This window comes from Nyctereutes procyonoides, unplaced genomic scaffold, assembly GCF_905146905.1.
Source record: "Nyctereutes procyonoides isolate TBG_1078 unplaced genomic scaffold, NYPRO_anot_genome, whole genome shotgun sequence".
Taxonomy (NCBI): Eukaryota; Metazoa; Chordata; class Mammalia; order Carnivora; family Canidae; genus Nyctereutes; species Nyctereutes procyonoides.
In genome coordinates, this window is record NW_026575048.1 from 6668289 (window position 1) to 6687511 (window position 19223).

Genomic DNA, 19223 nt, shown 5'->3' on the forward strand with positions numbered 1-19223 from the left:
CTGAAGGAGGTGGCAGGGGTGGGAAAGGGAGGGACATAGAGCCGAGAAAAGCCGAGCAGGTGAGATCTACACAGTCTGGCTCCGGGGAGGGTGAGTGAGGAGAAGGAGACGATCCCTCTAAGGGGTTCCGAGGCCCAGGCCTCCTGCGTTAGTTGGTCTGGGGTGCTGCAGGAGGCAGGGGTGATTCTCAAAAGGCCCCCGGGGACCCTTGTGTGCAGCCAGGATGGAGAACACAGGAGGGAGAGAAGGTTCGGCAGAGTCGGCACAGACAAGGAGGTCATAAGAGAAGTACTGATGGAGCCTGAGGCATGTGAATTAAGAAAGGAAGATGTCAGCTGGCTCCTGTTCGCTGTCTCAGGAGTCGAGGTGGGGAAAACGCTTGCTTTGCTCAGGAGTTAGAGAAAAGGCCATGAATCTCTTGCTTCTCGGTGGGAGTGATTCTGAGCCACGGAGCTCAGGGGGAGCCCTCTGGAAATTCTGTGCGCGAGGTGCTCTGTTTTCAGGCTGAGCCCCGGGTGATGGGAAGAGGCGTGAGTGTGGGCGGCCAGGAAGTGGCAGGGCGAGCCCTGGAGCAGGTGCCGGGGATGGAAAGGCGGCCAGGCTTCTCTGCCCGTCGGAACGAGGCCCCGACTTTGTTTCATGATACATTTCTTAATGGGCTCTGGCAGCACTGATGCAGACTTCGTGTTCCATTTGTTCCTTGGATAATGAGCTGAGCCTCAGAGCCACCGGAGAAAGACCTAATGCTTATTATATATACCGCCCTGCGCCATCTGCTCCCCCAAACCTCCAGACAGATGTTGCACTAAAATCGTCCGGCTCGGTCAGGCCATTTGCATCCAGGCAAGTGGCCCTCGGTGGCTAATAGAAATCCAACTTTATCTTGCCCAGAAAGACCTTTGGTAAGCTGCATTCATTGTGTTTGCACGGTGGAATGGAGCGCATCTTTAGTTCCTTTTGGGGAGCCGGGTTTGTGCTTCCCCCCAGACAGCGCTTCCTGGGGGCTCCCAGGCGTCGGACTCGCCGCTGTAATTAAGCTCGGCAGCTTCCAGGTCCAGCTCCTGCAAACAAGGCACAATCTGCCTCATTGTTTCACGGCCTCCCAGCTCAGAGGCTGTGGTGATGATGGGGCAACCTGAATTCTAATAAAGCCCCACGTAGTCACTGGGGCTTGATGTATTCGGTCTGGCATACGCAGAACCTCCACAGCTGGGATGATGCTGTCTGGCTTCCCCCCACCCCAGTGGTCTGGAAATTAAAGCTGTTATTTTCCATCTGGAGTCCTGGGAATTGGGTCATTATTGGCAAAGATGAAAGAACCAGTTTCAACAATTATCATGCAGGAGAACAATGCATCAGAGAGAAACTCGAGATGTTTCCAGAAAGGTGGCAGCAGGCATCTCGGCAGCATTGTAATCCGAACATGAAACATCTCTGCCAGCTACTTGGGACCATCTCGGGCTGGGTGGAGCACCCCTGGATGCTCCAGGCATTCAGAGGATCTGGGAGGGCAGGATCAATTCCTTCAGGAATTTACTGCACCCATTGGGGAAAAAGCCCATAGCTGTCAGGGGTCTCACAACGCAAAATCAGCAAGGATGTCCAGCCATGAACTTCCAGAATATATCCAGTCCAATTCAAATAAAAATGTTGAAGGACTACTGGTGCCAGGTGGGAGTGGAGGGGTAGTGGGGACAGGAAAGGAATGCAGTTGGTCGTGCCATCACTGACAACAGCAGTCCTGGACCGAGCACGGCTACGTCCCAGCTATCGCGCTGGTACAAAGATGGATGATGTGGCTCCTGCCCCTCAGGTGTTCTCCTACTGGGGCAGATAGACAGGCCTCACAGACGGAGCCACAGAGGGAGGCACACTGTCCCAGGAGTTGTGAGACAGACACCAGAAAAAATGAGAAAAATGAGAAATCCCTAAGACACAGGAATTGCTTCTGAGTACAGAAACTAGGGAAGACTGAAGGGAGGAGGAAATCTGGATGCAAACAGGGCATTTGACCAAGTTTCTCTTGGTCTGGTCAACAGTAGCAAGAGCCAATGTGTCCATAGCATTTGCCATGTTCTGGGAGCTCTTTCAAGAGCTTTGCGTATATTAATTCCTTTAGTCCTTACAACAGCCCTCTGAAGTAGTTACTGTTATCATCCTGATGAGGGATCTGAAGCACCGGAGGTTAAATAACATCCCCCCCACCCCCGCCGAGATTACTGCTAATAAGTGGGCAGAGCTGGGATTTGCTCTTTAGGGAGTCTGGCCCTGCACATCAGTATAGTTCGGTAGATTTCTTTCTGGTTGAACAAGCCTACCCCAAAGAGGTGTTTCTTTATTACTTGGTTTGATCTAGTCAATACGAATTCATGTTATAAGAGCAGGACAGCATTACAGAAAGTGTGGAGAAAAGGATAAAGTGTCCCCACCCCACCCCCCGCAACAGTCCCAGGCCCCACGCTGGCTTGCAAGGTGTTGGCAAGGGGGGAGCTAGAATCCAGCCTGCCTCCCACTCACCACACTACACCCCATGGGGCCGTCCCTCCCTCATTCACACAAAAGGATCCTATGGGCTACCTGGGGCCGTGACATAAGGGAAATGAAACCCACAGAAATGACCAGGAAAACGGGGATGAACAGACTGCAGATAGAACAGAGGTTACCTGCTTCACCACGCTGGCCACGGTTGTCATTGATTGTCCCAAAGGGAAAAGCAGGAATTAATAACAAAATTAGCTGTCTTATAAATTCTTGTTGTGTTGTATGTATTCAAATATTCATATATATCCAGTTACCCAAGTTAACTGGTGTGTAAACTCCACTTACATCTCCTGGAGTCTGGGGTTCAGTTATTCCCTGTGAAGCCCCTGCAAGGGATTGTTCCAGAAAGATCTCTTCAAGGGCTGGTTTTCCTGCTTGCTGGAATCAAGGTCATGGTGTCCAGACCGGCTGAAAGCAACGATGGGTGGCCCTCTTCCAGAGTCCTGCCTGCCGTGCCACCCAAATAGAGCCAACGCTACCCTTTAACTCTCCTCTTGTTTTCTCCATATGCGTGTTTACACAATGACTTCATTTTGCATATCGCTCTTCTCGCCTGACATATGCTAAGCATTTTCCATAATGCCACATGATTTCCACACCTGTCATTTGTACAGCGTAACTGTATAATATCCCACTGAGCAGTGCTCTGTAGTATGATTAATAATTATCAAATGGTTTACTTAGCAGAGAAATGCCAGCGATGAGGGACGCGCTGAGCGGGGGCATGCTGAACAGGGGTAGTTGGACATGTCCTGCCAGCCCCACGATTCTGGGGTTGGTGAGAGACTGTAGGGTCTTCCCCACAGTTTCTAGACCCAGAAGTGACCTGCTAACAGATGGGCAAGAAATCCCTGGGGAAGTGCCTGGGGGGTCAGTCAGTTAACTGACTGACTCTTGATTTCAGTTCAGATCTCCAACTCAGGGTTGTGAGTTCAAGCCCTGTGTTGGGTTCCTCACCAGGTGTGGAAACTACTTAAAAAAAAAAAAGAAAAGAAAAGAAAGAAATCTCTGGAATAAAATGTTTGTCTTGGGCTCTTCCTTTGCAAACCATCCCTCATTTACAAAGTTATTTCAGAAACTGGGGAGATCTGAGGGAGTGGGGTCCCTCACCCCAACTGAAGCAGCAAAGGAGGCATCTTCTGAAGCCACGTGCCTGGTGGCTCTCCTCTCCCACAGGTGGGAGCAGAGTGCACAGGTCTCTGTGACTGTCCCCTCCTTGGTGGGGACCTGAGGGAGGTGGACATATGACCAGGTCCTCTCAGGGTGAGTACGAATGCCCCCCTCCAAATAAGGATGGCGTGCTGTTTTCCATATGAGCTTGCTTCATGAACTGGGTTCCCTTGGCTCAGAGTCCACATGGGTGGAAGGAGAAGGAATCTTCTAGAAATTAAGCCTCCCCTGAACCCTCAATAGCAGGGGCATCTTCCTGGAGCCCATTTGAAATGCAGACTCTCAGCTGAACCAGAATCTGCATTGTAACAAGATCCCAGGGGATTCGTAGGTCCAGAGAGGTCTGAGGATCCATGTTCTGTGGCACTTTGTTATGTGTGCGTGTGTGTGCACACGCGTGTGCGCAGTCTCCTCCTCATTCTTCTGTGGGACCTGGGAGGGCAAGGTCAAAGCTTCATTGGCACGTGAACGAAGCACATAGTAAGCACGTGGGAAATTTTTAAAGAATAAGCTCATTCATTAAATCCGCTTACAGACAGAATTGGTGTTCCTAATTCTTTCCTTCCATTCTTCACCGGAGCAATGCAGCGGCCTTGTCTCCTTTCCTCCTCTTCCAAACCACAGGCACCCAGGCGGGCGCACTCATATGGGTACCACCCCCCATGGGTTCCACGCACACCCTCACGGGCGTACAAACCCTCTGACCCACGCCCCTCCAGGGAAGCGGAGCAGGAGTCCCTGCAGGTGGGCTGATCCAAATCCACCCTGCAGGTGGGCCTGAGAATCTGTGGCTGAGGAGGGCGAGTGGTGAGCTGGGGTGTCTGGGGTTGGAGCTCATCATGACAGCCCAGCAGGGTGGGAGCCCCCAGCTGGGCCCAGAAGCTTCCTCATCTGGGGCGCAGCTGCAATGACTCCAGGACTTTGGGCCAACTCTAGTGAGATCTGCTCAGAAATGTCCTTCCCGCCCCGTCTCCTTGCATCCTGCGGCTCCTCCAGGCTCACTGCTTCCTCTCTCACCCCCCCCCACCCCCCCAGCCCTCACGTAACAGGCCTGACTCAGCTCTGTCCTGGGCTTGCCCTCTGCCTCCCACTCGTTTCCCAACACTACCCAGAGAAAGTCTTTTAAACAAGACTTTGGGCAGGTCACTCCCCGCTCAAAACTCAACAGCAACCCATTATCCTCAGCAAAAAGCACATGTTCAGTCCAGCATTTTATTTTATTTTTTTTAAAGATTTTATTTATTCATGAGAGACACACAGAGAGAGACATAGGCAGAGGGAGAAGCAGGCTCCACGGAAGGAGCCCGATGTGGGACTTGATCCTGGGACCCCAGGATCATGCCCTGGGTTGAAGGCAGACGCTCAACCACTGAGCCACCCAGGTGTCCCAGGATGTGCATTTAAACAAGAGCCCGTGACCGGGGTGTGCGGGGAAGTCTGAGCAGCGCCGCCCGACCACCCTGCTCAGAGCCCAGGCTCCTTGTTCCCCTGACCTGACCCAGCACCCGGCAGCCCCAGGCCTCGCCCCTACCCCATCCCACCTCCTGATCCAGCTCCGAGGCATCTGCTTCCCACACTGCCCTGGGTCTGAGCCTTGCCTGTCCCCCCAGTGAAGTCCTTGATCTGGCAACTCCATGCGTTATTACTCACCAGCCTGGGGGAGCATGACCGCTCTGCCTCTTTTCCTTTCCTTCTGACATCTCTCTCTTTGATTTATGGCTCTGTCGGCAGCACGGGTGAGCAGGGGCCTCCCAGCAGAGCTGGCTGGTGCCCTTTGTCACTCCCGCCCTAGCATCTGCCGAATGGGTGGCCCTTCTGGCCCTGGAGCCTGTGGGCAGAGCGCTGCCGGGAGCAGGTGGGAGAAAGCGCAAAGGCGTGGGGTCAGGCTGATGAGGCTGACCCCTGGCCTCCGAAGCCACCCGGGTGACTTCATTCCTTTGTGCTCCCATTTCTTCCTTATCCACTGGCCAGGGGAGGAGAAGAAACACTCATGTCAAGAGAACTGAGCATTTAAGCAATTGTCATTTGATGGAATTCTGGGTAGTCAGAACTAGATGGTCCATAGAAATCGTTAACAGACGGGGAGACGGAGGCCCAGAGACACTGTGTCCTGTGCAAGGTCACATGGCCAGTTGTGAACAGAACCAAGACTGCACGTCCCTTCTCTCCTGACGCACAACCATGGCCCTTTCCACGGCTTCTATTCTTTGCACGAGGAAATGGAATTGGGGGGTGGCTCAGGAGAAGATGATGTGGATTCTAAGGGTCAAAGACCAGCATGCTGTGTCCGTGGGCTAACTGCTGACCCTGGTGGAGAGTGCAGCAAGCTGGCCAGTGGGTGCCCCTGCTGGCCGCTGCTGGGCCCCGAGCCCCCTAACAGGGTGGGCTGGCGCTGGGGTCCTTCTCCTGCTGGTGGGGAAGTGCAGTGAGAGGAGCTGTGATCCCTGAGCCTCTGGCACATAGAGGTAGCCAGACCCGACCCTCACCAACCTCTGCCAGAGACACGGACACACAGACAACACCCAAACCCCAGGGTGTGGGCTCATTGACAGATACAAACCCACACAGAGGACACACACACAATTAGGCATCCGGGGGGGCTCCCAGGCCCCACAGACCAGAGTTGGATGACATGTAGGTGCTTTTAACACGTGCACCTGAAATGCATGTACACCTGTGCACAGCCCTGCCCAGACACACACACACACACACACACACACACACACACACAATCACTCTGGCCTGAGGGGGACGGAGCAGGTGCACAAGTGAGCACTGAGCCTTGCCCTGAGCAGGTGCGTGGGTGTCCCCTCAACCCAAATGGGCAGCCAGAGAGGAGGGCACAGGCCTCAGGTTAGCTGAGCACAGCTGTCCTGCGCGGGGGCGGGGAGTGTTGCCATGGAGATGAGAGCCAGAGATGCAGCCTGGGAGGCAGGCTCTGTGTGGGCGGCCGAACACCACGGATCCACAGATCATGGGGAGGGAGGGCGAGCATCGGAGGTTCTGGGCGGGGAGGTGGGGTTGTGGGGTCAGGTTGGCGGGGGCTGAGGTGCTCCAGGATGGCAGGACCAGCTGCCTGACTTGCAGGCTGGGCATGAGGCAATGAGCTTGTTAGCTGGTCTCTGGCTGGCTGCACAAAGCCACAGTCTGGGGCCTCTGTCTATACCCACCAGTGATGGGGCCTCTGTCTGTACCCACCAGTGCCAGGACACCCCTGACCCTATTCCCTCATGGCTGAGCCCAGCGCCAGGGTGAAGCCCTCAGCGAGGGCAGAGTGGGGGCTTGGAAAGACGAGGTAGTAACCAGCTTTGGGAAAACAGCAACGTGGTGAGGGTCTGGCTGGCTCCCCGGCCTCTCTCTCGCCTTCCCTCCTGCAGGCCGGTGGAATAGAAATCACACAGGATCAGGAGTCAGATAATAAATCAGGATACAGTTGCTGCCAACCAACTCTGAGAGTAAACAACCTACCCAGCGCTTCTGAGCCTTAGTCTTCACAGCTGTAAGATGAGATGAAGAACCTGAGCTCCCTAACTCGAGTTGCAGGGACCATCAAGTGGCTCTGAGCAGAGCCTGTGGTCGGTCCTCAATACATTCAACCAGGCAGGCACTGAATACCGACCATGTGCCAGCATGGTGGAGGGCTCCACGGAGGAAGCAGAGAAGAGTAGGTGAGAGAACAGCACGGAAGAAACAGGAGGCGGCTTAAATGAACTCCGATCTCAGCCTAGGTAAGCAGCTCACACGAGCACCTACTAAGTGCCACATGTAGGAGACACAAACAGGCAGGTGCAGCAGCAGAAGCTGGTGCTCCGTGTGACACAAGACACAGAGAAAAACAATGATAGTCTGCTGAGCATCCCTCGAATACATCCTGACTTGTTATAACAAGCCGAGCGGCTGTTAGTTAGCATCAACCCCATTTTACAGGTGAGAACAACTGAGGTTCACAGGCAAGAAGTAGCTGTCCCAAGTGAATGACCATCTCAAACTCGAACCCACCCCTGGTGAGGGAGTGGCTGGGATTTGACTCCCCTCTGGCAGGCCCATCTTTGCTCAACCTCTTCTTCTCCTGTCCCCACGGTCCCGGCACCTCCAGGAGGGAGCCTGCCTAGCCATCTGGGGCCTCGGCCTGCGTGAGGGGCTCTCCTGGCCTGGCCTGGCCTGGGCGCTTGCCCCGACCATCCACCCACCTCCACCTGCCCCATTCCCTCCTCCTCAAGGACGTGGGCGCCTTGAGTCCAGGGATGTGGACAGATGGCAAGTGCTCACGGAGCCTGGCAGATCCAATACCTGCTTCCTGGGCCACCACTTGTGAGCTTGGGCAAAGTCGCTTCACCTCTTTGATGGTCTGATAGTCAAGAGGGTCGACAAGTCCTTCATCCACGTGTGGGAAGTGCAGGGCACCATGGGCTGCACCCTTGACCATTAGCGTCCCACTTGCACAATCAGGAGCTCTGTGCACTTCCTGAGGGGGCCACCTGCCTCTCGTCTCTGTGCAGGGGATGATGTCCAGCCTGCCAGGCAAGTGCATAGAGGCTGGGCCTTGTCACCAGAGGGACCAGGGTTCAGATCCTGCCTCTGCCACTCCTTAGCTGTGTGTCCTTAGGAAAGCCCTGGCCCTCTCTGAGCTCCTACCGGCAGATGCCTTTTCCCCCCTGCCCCTCCCTGGCCTGAGACCTTGCCCTTTGTCAGGTGCTCCTCCCTAGCTTCTGTTGACTGGGGCCTGTGTGGGTCCTGGGGGATGAGGGAAAAGGAAGGGGAAGCACAGGCTCCCGTGTCTGAGGTGAGGTGGGACTGGCAGGTGGTCGAGTGAAGCCAGCCTGGACGAGAAGGGGGTGAGGTGGGGGGTAGGGGGTGGGGAATTGGGAGCCCTGCTGCTTCCCCTCTCTGGGCCAACCTTTCCTGTCTGAGGGCTGGGGGCTTGGCTCCCCAGTGCTGAGAGCCTGGCGCTGGGGTGCAGGGAGAGTGTGAGGTGAAGCTGGCTTGACTCAGCTTTGAATAGGGTGGCTTTGGGGAAGCCAGGGAAGGGCTGGCTCTGCGCTCCGAGGCAAGGGGGAAGGTGGGCGCGCTGGGGGAGGAGGGGGCACCGGCTGGCAGTCACCCAGCAGGGTTTCCGAGCCAGTGTTTGCTCCGACAGAAAAAAATCTGTTGCCATGGCAACCAGATGTCTTCTTTGCCAAGCTAAGTCCCTGGGGAGAGAATAATCTCAGAGACGCCAGCAGTGGGTACCTTTAGGGGGCTTCCCGGGCACAGGCCCCAGAGCAACCAATAAACCTGCCCTCTGCATCCCTTCAAACGCTCCTTCGCTCAACAACCCCTCATTGGGCTACACCAGGCACTAGGATAGGTCCTGGGGCTGTGGGAATTCACCAAGGTCACAGTCTGGTGAAAAGACAGGTGTGTAAATGATGAGGATTCAGAGAGTCAAGACTTTCACAGGGAAGTGGGACAATGGTGTGTCAGCACAGGCAGAGAGTAGGAAGACTTCCTGGAGGAGGTGACCATTTTGCTGGTCTGGCCGGGGAGAGCCCTGCAGGCAGAGGGAACAGCAAGTGTGGAGGCAGAGAGGAGAAGGGGCAGGACAGCTTCAGGAAGTCGCCTCCGGAGGCAGACGGGTCTGAGGCCCCTGTGGTGCACAGGTCGGCTTGGAGGCCAGGCTGCCCGGACTTGAACTCCAGCTGTGTCACTCCCACCCTGGGTGACCTTGGGCAAGGCTGCTTGGCTACTGGGCACCCAATTTCCCCGCGTGTAAAAGGGAGATCATAGCATTACCCACCGTTCGGGATTGTGGGAGGGTAAGTCGGACTGCGTCAACCCCTGCGCAGGGCCTGGCACCTATGTGATGTTCTTATAAATAACCACTTGTCTCCTTCCTGCCACCTGAGCTGCTCAGGGGAGGTGTGAGCAGGAGGGAAAATCTGATCCTGAGGGCAAAGCGTGCAGGTTGAAGAGAGATAGGGTGGAGAGAACGGAGACTGAGGGGCCCCAGGAAGCTCGCCAGTGCCTGGGAGCCCTGGAGACCATCCAGCCCAGCCCCCTGCCTGGTCCCACCCATCCTACAGATGAGAACACTGAGGCCCAGACCTGCCAGAGCGCACAGCATATTAATGGCCATGAGCTGGCGGGGTTGATGTTCAGGAAATAAAAGGAGGCTTTATATCTGACCTGAATAAATAATTTATTTCTGGATTTTAATAATTTAAAAGCCCCCATTTCATTGGTGCCTCACCAAAAATAGAAACTTTCTTCTTTTTTGATTCCAGTTTTCTTTTTAAAGTAGCCTGTGGGAGCAGGAGCTGGAGCAAGAGATCTTTGAAAGGTTTTGTGGCAGCAGCGCCACCCCCACCCCCTGGACAGTCCCTGAGCCCCAGGCCTCTGGCTGGAGAAGTGGCGAGTGGCCGTCACATCGAGCGTCCTCCCTCCCTTGGCTTTGGTGGGTCCCCCTGTCCCAGGAATGGCTTTGTGAGAGGATAGAAGCCTCAGGAGAGCCGGGCAAGAGGCCCAAGGCCCCGGGCACAGCGCAGAGGTGACGATCAGTACCTGCTGTCCCTCCACGGCCACCAGCCCCCCTTCCCTGTGGGCACCCTGGGGGTCATGACACCCTCCTCCCAGAGTTACCGAGAGAGTTCTTCAGGTCTGTGTCCGCAGTGGTCCTGTCTCTGCCCACACCTGACACGCAGAAGGCTCGAGGCCTACAGGAATGTTTGTCCTTGGCGACAGGCCTTAGGGAAAAGTCAGGGAAGCAAAAGGGCCCAGAAGCACAAGAGGGAAACAGCACTGCTTGAGGGACAGCCTGGCATCCTCCGCTGGGGGGTGATCCCGTGGCTTCCCATCTGGACCAGCTCCCTAAATCTCCCCTGGGCAGGGGCCCTCCTCTCCCCCAACCTCAGCCCCCAGCGGCTCCTTCACCATCTTACAAAGCCTGAGATTGGGAAGGGACCAGTGTCTTTTCGGGGGGAAGTCAGCCAAGGAGAGGCCTCCGAACCACCTCCCTGAGGCTCCCAGCTCCTGCCGTGCACTTTCCCTGCGTGCTCATGGGAACTTCCATGTCCTGGACCCCTCCCTGGAGCTGACCAGAGGGCACCCACAGCTCAAGGTGATGGCCCCAAGCCAGGTCACACCCACACGCACCACGTCCACCCCAGAGCCTGTGCTTAGCACCCGCATCTCTCCTGCAGAATGTCCTCAAGCCCGAAGCCTTTGGCTTTCCTTCCTCTACTTGTTCGCAGATTTGGCTGCTAGGGTCTGTGGGTAACAGTAACCCCAAACGCAGCAAACCCCAGGGGGAGCTCTGCAGTCTTAAATCACTTTCTTTCTTTCTTTCTTTTTTTTTTTTTTAAGATTTTATGTATTTATTCATGAGAGACAGAGAGAGAGAGGCAGAGACACAGGCAGAGGGAGAAGCAGGCTCCATGCAGGGAGCCCAACGCAGGACTCGATCCGGGACCCCAGGATCACGCCCTGAGCTGAAGGCAGGCACTCAACCGCTGAGGCACCCAGGGATCCCAGTCTTAAATCATTTTCTATCAAATTAACCCACACCCACACCCCCAAATAACCCTCAGAAGTAAACAGTATCTTTAGGTAACTTGGATGAGGACAGTGAGCTAGTAAGTGGCAGACCCAGGGCAGAAATGGAGGCCAATGTGCCCACCTGAACTCCTTACCCTTCCCGCGCTCTCTGGGCCTCCTTTATTCATGTTCACTTGGACCTGAACAGCCCTGGGGAGGGTTGTTACCCCACTTTCTAAATAAAGAAGCCTAGCAAAGGGAAGTGTGTGCCTAGGTTTCTGGAGCAAATGCTTTGGCCTCCATGAGAACTTAGTGGTCATTTGCCAGTGAGGGGGGCAGGGTGCGGTCACCCCTATCTCTACCTTGAAAAGCCACTGCTGAGGCCATCAACCTGGCCTCAATAACTGGCTTCCCCAAATAAAAATGCCTCCATGCTATATTTAGCTACTCTGGGTTAAAAAAAATCTCCCTTGAAAATGAGGTCAGATCATCAGTTAGCCTGAGTTTTCCTCCCTGGGACAGATGGCAGTGTGGGACCCCACGGCTGGTCACCAACAGGGTGCTTCCATATAGACACATTGCATACTGCCCCAAATGGAAACGTGGGGTTTAGATAAGAGGAAGAAGGAAGTCTTTTCTAACGCATTTAGAGGGTGCCCCTTTGCTTTTGCCCTGGGGAGTGCGGTGGCATGACAGGAGAGCTCAGAGATGGACACCCTGAGCAAATTCAGTCACATTCTGCCTGTAGTACCAGCCCTCAGGTGGGCAGAGGGAGAGCTCGGATTCCAAACTTACTGACTCTGGGCAACAACTTTCTCCAATCTTGGTTCCCTAATCTGGGCAAATGGAGGTAACTAATCCTGCCCAGGCAGCCTCTTTCCTGGGGTTACTGGGGGTAATCAATGGTGTCTGATGTGAAAAGGTGCCTTTACTCTAGCGCAATGCACACAAGTGTCAGCTTTGGGTGAGGCCCCCAGTGTAGCATGAGGACAAAGGGCTGCAGAAACCATTTTGATTAGAAATGAGGACTCTGAGGTCCAGAGAGCTTGGCCAGCATATAGAGGGAGCACAGCAGGGGCTCCCAGACCACCCGTCCACCCAGGCCTGGCTAAATGACCCTTCCTCTGGGCTGGGGGAGCCTGCTTTGGGCAGCAGACATGCCCTTGAGTTCACATCCAGGGAGAAAAGTACTTTCAACATGTTTGGAGACATATCTTGCTGACAGTTGCTTTGACAAAGACAGGCCAGATGATGCGACACCAAGTTCCTAATGAGACACGCCACTGGGGATTGAGGATTGCTTCTACCTCCCCAAGAAGTCAAGCAGGGTTTTGGGTGGATCTTACAGGAGTCCTCCTTCCTTACCCTAGAGGCCAGCCACACCATCCTGTCCCCCAGGCCTTGGCCAAAGACGTCCCCTCAACTGGTTCTCCTTACCTACTCCGCTGCCTGGGGAAGTCCTACCCTACCTTCCAGCCTGCCCATGGCCCCCTGCTCCAGGAAGCCTGCCTTGACTGTCCAGGTGGAAGTAGTTGTGCCTCCCTCTTCCTGGATGAAGCCCAGAGCTGTAGGAAGAGTGAGACCCAGCTGTGGAAACCTGACTTCACTTCTCATGTCATCAAGTAAGACTAACAGTGAAACTGTGAGCAAGTCACTTGGTCTCCCTGGGACTGTTTCCTTATCTATAGATTAAGGATAATGATACTTATTCTACTGGTTGTTGGGGGAGGGGGGGACTAAGTTGATATGCTGAAATGCTTTGGAGCACCTATTAAGTGCCAGGCTTGATTTTAGACATTTAAGATGCAGTGGTGAATAAGACAAAGTCTTCCTGGAATTAACATTCTACTGGGGGAGAAAGTGAACAAATGGACAAAGGCATAAATAATAAGAGAGCAGGGTAGGAGCATAGAATGTTGTTCATGGGGGTAGTGTGCACTCTTTTAGACACAGTGGGGACTTAATAAAATGCTGGCTGACTGGATGATAAGTGGATGGATGGATGGATGGATGGATGGATGGATGGTTGGAGGGATGGATGGAAGTATGAGTAGATGGAAGGATGGATGGAAGCATGGACAGATGGAAGGAAGGATGGAAGAAAGGAAGGATGAACGAGTGATGGATGGATGATGGGTAGATAGATAAATGGATGATGAATGCATGGATGATGGATGGAAGGATGATGGGTAGATGGATAAACGGATGAATGGATGGATAAATGGATGTTAGATCATGTTACCCCCACATTTCATAACCAACAGTGACCTTAGTTGTATCTCATTTCATCTCCTTCTCCTTTTGAAGCCCTGACACTGGCTCAGGAGAGGCCAGGAGGGACCCCTGGAGTAGAGGTGGGCTTTGCTGTCCTTCCACACTGCCTCCTTCTCTCATTACCATCTCAGAGCAGCCCCACCTGCATGAAGACTCTTGTACCTACGGAGAGCCAGGGCCACCTGGTAGGGCAGAAAGGGCAACACACAGCCCTGGAAAGAGCCACTAGCAGCAGATAGCAAGAGTGCCAGTCATTGTGCGGCTTTTCCTGCTTCCCTGACCGGGCCTCAGGACAACCTGTCAGGGGGGGCCTCATCCCCAGAACGTGATGCTGAGAGGTGGGCTGAGGGGAGAGGAACAAAGACCAATGCATGGGCTCCTGGGCCATTGGAGCCAGCAGGGCCTTTCAGAGTCCTCTGATCCCTGCTTCTTGTCCCTACACGGAGAAATGGAGGCCTAGCGAGGGAGACGACTGGCCTGAAGTGGTACAGGGAGTCGGGAGGGCAACGGGCTCATTTCCCTACATCTTCTCTTATCTAAATCACAGGCCTCCCCGCGTGTGTCCTGTGTCCTAAGGCCTGTTGCCAACCGTGGTGATAACAGACGTCAATGAGTGACTCCTGCTTGTGACTTGAGATGAGGCACAACCCAGCCCCCACCCCACATGCTATTCTCTAGCAGGAGCACCCACGCAGGCCGTAGGTGTGGATGGAGTGGATGAAGTCCCGGGGGTCAGGCAGCAAGTGCTGCCCCAAGGTGGGGCCCTGCTCTTGCCTGGGCTCTGGGGCGCAGGCTCCTCATTCTTCCGCCTGACTCCTGGACCTTCCCTACGCGCGCTGGTCCCATCTCAGCAGCCTTGCAGGGAGGTGACATCCGTTAGACTGAATAGACAGGAAAACCACAAACCAGGCCTTCCCTCGATTCCTAGGAGAAGTCACAGGCCAGGGGTTGGCAGGAACCCAATGGGCTGATCCAGCACAGCGTGAATCAGAGAGTGTGGGCATCACTGAGAGGTCCTCCAAATCACAGAGCTCTAGAGACACGGGCATTTCACGTCACCGGATCCCAGCATCGTGAATCCTTGGAATCACCGAATCCGAGGTTTCAGGGATCCCTTGGACAAAGATGTTTGGGGTAAGAGAATATCTGTGCACGTCCGGGCTCAGGGAAGAGGTGCATCTGTCCCTGCCTCCTCCCCACAGATGTCTCCCCAGCCAGCGCTCTGATGCCTGGAAGTCCGTGGTAGTGTCCTGGCTTCTGGGCTGTCAGCCTCATGCACCGTCTGGTCCATGCCGCCTGCCATCCGGTGGCCTTCCCACTCACAGCCCCAGGGACTGCCCCTCCTGCTCCGAAACCTTGGCAGACCCATTCTTGTCAAGAGGATAAGTCCACAAGCCTGAGCTCAGCTGCTGAGGCCCTCGTGACCTCCAGCTTGCCCTGTCCTGTGGCTCCTACGTCCCCAGACACACTTTGGGGATCAGAAACGAACACTGAGCACACAGCCTGGTAGGTACTTACTGTTTGGTGTAGACTACACCCACGGCATTTTCTCGTGGGGCGGCTCAGGGCTCCCGGGGAGAGTGACCAGGAGGGAGGAAATGGAAACTGCTGGCCTTTCCAGGCCACGCCAGACCCCGGACCTGCTTTCCTTCTGCCGTGTTCCATTGGCAAAGCAGTCCTGGAGCATGCCCAGGCTCCAGGGCAGGGGACACAGGCCTCACTCCTCAATGGAAAGAATGTCAAAGAATGTGTGTCTGTCACTAATGCACCACAGATGCGGGCTGCCCCGGGAGCAGGACTTGACCTCTCGGCGGCTGTGGCCGCTGTACGTCTACCCTGGGAGGCAGGCTCGGAGGGTCTGGGCAGGTCGGCGGCACTTCACTACATGCTATTGTGTTGAAGAGTCCTCCAGGGATTCTGTTGCATTTTCACTTGCTCCTTCCAAGCCCATGGACTTCACTCTAGATCTTAGACCCTGGGGGATGGATGTGAGAACATCTGTCAAGGTCCCAGTTCTCAGCTCCAGGGGTCACGGCCATTGTTTCTGGGAGAAGCATCACAGCGTCTGGACCACATCAGAGGAGGCCTGAGTACAGACTCTCCAGAGCTCAGGCAGGATTCTCCATCCTTCAGGGCTCTTGGCTGCAACACCAGGAGCCAATTCCAGCTGTGTGCAGCAAATGAGGAATTTTGTTTTGGTTTTTGGCTTTATTGTTGTTGCTCCTGCCACTCAGGACTGCAGAGGACTCACAGAATAGACAGGAAGCTCACAGACAGAGGCAGAAATGGGGAGTCCCAGGGACGTGAGCCAGAGGCAGCCGCAGCTGGGCCGGGCCCTGCTGCTGTCACAGGCTGGTCTCCTCTCCCGGGTCCCAGCATGGTCACCACCACCACGGATGGCTGCAGTGGAGTCTGGGCCACACTGCAGGGCCCCCAGCAGCTAGACACAGGAGACGGCGACTTCTACCTTCCTGCACCCCTAGTGGGGGGCAGGCAGGTGCTGGGGACTGCTGCTGTGCATGAGGAGGGGTGATGGAAAGGCATCTGTCTCATGCTGGACCCTGACTCGATTTGGTGGAACATTTTTTGGAGAAATGCCTCCTCAGTTCAGGAAGAATGCGTAGAATCTTTCCAGGAAAAGTAGGGGGAAAGGTACTCTGACAGTCCTTGTTAAGTGGTAGGAGTGAGCCCCTCTGGATGGTCCAAGGGAGGGGGCTAGTTGGGATCTGAACTGTGGCTCTGAAGGGCCCACCCCAGCCTCTGGAAGCTCACCTCTTAACTCAGAGCAGGGCCACCCACAGGGGACACCATGTCTGAACTACATCTTTATTTTTTTAAAGATTTTATTTATTTATTCATGACAGACAGAGAGAGAGAGAGAGGCACAGACACAGGCAGAGGGAGCAGCAGGCTCCATGCAGGGAGCCCAACGTGGGACTCGATCCTGGGTTTCCAGGATCAGGTCCTGGGCTGAAGGCAGGCACTAAACTGCTGAGCCACCCAGGCTGCCCTGAATTTCATCTTTAAAGGTACGAAAGAGTCCCCCAGGCATCTGGTGGCCATAGGGTGGGGGTTGGCGGTGAGGGAGCCAGTTCAAGGGGCCTTGGCGGCAGATGGGGTGACCAGCAGCAGCTCCCACCCCTGGGCCACGGCAGGGGCCACAGCTTTCCTGTGGAGAGGACAGTTGGGAGATCTACTTCACCTCTGATTTCAATGTGTCTCCCAGGAGGGGGTACCTTCTGTGGCCTGCCCCCCACCCACGGAGGTGTCCCTGCTGCCTGCAGATCAGAATGGGATGGTGTGGGGGACTTGGTACAGCTCCCTGTTCCGGGAGTCAGAGACAGGGAGTCGAGGCCGAGAGAGAGCTCTGTGCAGCAGACCCTGGGAGGACGGCCACCTGCCTACAGCCTCTGCATACACACCGGCTCCTTTTCCATACTTGCCTTGCTTTTGCTCAACAGGTAAGTACGTTTGGCCACCTCACTGGGGCTTCCTTTTCCTATGGGGCTCCCAGGTACCCACAAAGATCTGTATGCTGTTCTGTTAATCCTTCTAGGTCAATGTAATTTTCAGGCCCTGGTCAAAACCTAAGAGGGGAGAGGGAAAATCTGGCCCCCGCAAGGGCACAGCCCAGGCACAGGGGCTGCGTGTGGCACCTGCAAAAGTCCAGGAGGGGCCTCAGGATCAGGAGGGACTGAGCCAGGAGGGAACAGAGCGCGTGTCCTCCAGGCTCAGATCTCGTTCAGGCCAAGCAGGGACGGGCAGGCCGGAGAAACCAGCCGGCCAGCCCCATGCGGCACATTTCCCTCAGTTCTATCCTCTGACCGAACTCTGCAGACTCCAGGTTTCCAGCAGCTGGTGGACGGTCAGCGGGCACGGGAAGGGGAGGATGGGAGCCAGGAGAATAGGGAGGATGTCTCAGGCAGCCCCAGACCGTATCTCCGCGGCTAATAAAGCCCATGAACAAGCCTGTGCCCATCGATGGGGTGACAGTTCCCACACGGTGCTGTCAGCAAGCCAGACCTGCAGGAATAGCAACCCCATAAAAGGCAGCCAGTTCGAGTCCTACGCTGCCAGTAATTTATGTGCACTGTGGGCAAATCAGCTCTCCTGTTGGGCTTTAGTGTCCTCATCCGTGCACCGAGGTGAAGCAGGTTTTCCTTCTGGATCTGTGACCATCCCATTTTTGGGCCCTCCATCTAGTACTGCTGTTAAAAATAAGCAATTTCTTCAAATGGTGAAAATTTCCCCATTAAGTCCTTACAGAATATAAAAAGAAAATTAGTCAGGCGAGCATGGAAATCCTGTTTCTCGGGCAAATTTCCTTTGGGTTATAAATAAGCAGACCTCAGCGGAAGAGAGCCCGCACACCGGGGCTGGGAGGCCCACACCGCTTTGCCTGATACGCAGGCTCAGCCCTTCTGGTGGGAAGGATGCGCGGGCCCAGGGGAGACAATGTTCCTGTTGACAGTTGTCGCCAAGGTAACATCAGCCAGGCTACAAACAGGTAGGAACAGCTGGCTCTTCTTACCTTGGAAATCACCAGAAAGCTGATTGATTTTTTTTATTTTATCTTATTTTTTAATTTTTATTTATTTATGATAGTCACACACACACACAGAGAGAGAGAGAGAGAGAGAGAGAGAGAGAGAGAAGCAGAGACATAGGCAGAGGGAGATGCAGGCTCCATGCACCGAGAGCCCGACGTGGGACTCGATCCCGGGTCTCCAGGATCGCGCCCTGGGCCAAAGGCAGGCGCTAAACCGCTGCGCCACCCAGGGATCCCAATTAATTTTTTTTTTAAGATTTTATTTATTAGAGGGCAACCCTGTCGGGACCCCTCTCACTTCTGAGAGCTTTCTCCATGTCTCTGCTTAATAAACTTCCATCACTTTGCTCACACACACACACACACACACACACACACACACAAGATTTTATTTATTAGAGAGAGAATGAGTGGGGGAGAAACAGCAGAGGGAAGGGGAGAAGCAGACTCCCCACTCGACGGGGAGCCTGACGTGGGGCTGGATCTCAGGACCCTGAGATCGTGACCTGAGCTGAAGCCAGATGCTTAACCCACTGAGCCACCCAGGCGCCCCTGATTAAATTTTCTTAGCATCACGGCTGGGAGCCGAGAAGCCTTCTCCTCCTCCGCTGGAAGCTGGCTGGAAGCGAGCACACCTGCCGCTCCTCTCTGCGCGGCCACACATGTGGTTCTGCTATCGCCGCCCCTCGGGCTCCGCACCTGCCACGCGAGAGGTCAGGTGGATCCCTAAGTCCTCAGGGTTTCAGGGCGCCCCTTGGAAGGTGCTGTGGGCGTGAGGCTGACTTTCATCCATCTCCCCCCTCCAAGGGAAAAAAACAAACTTTCATTCTGACTACATAAAACGTAGAAGCACTTAAGCAGCAAAGAAAACCCTAAATAGAATAAGGAAGGTTGAAAGAAAATCAAACACCAGAACCTGATGATAGTAGAATGTTAACTCCCTTCACTTAGTCTGTGAATTTACGGCTAAATCGTGAAAACCAAGGACAGGTTTAGCTGGGGGGCGGGGGGGGGGTCGTTGTTTGGGTTTGGGGGCAGTTGCATTGCTTTTAAAACTAGTCAGGAAAAAAAAATAATAAAATAAAACTAATCAGGATCCGCAGAGGTGCCAGTTGCGGGACTCCTGCATATTTCTCCTAACAGCTCATAGCAAATCGAAACAGTGTTTGTTGTTTTA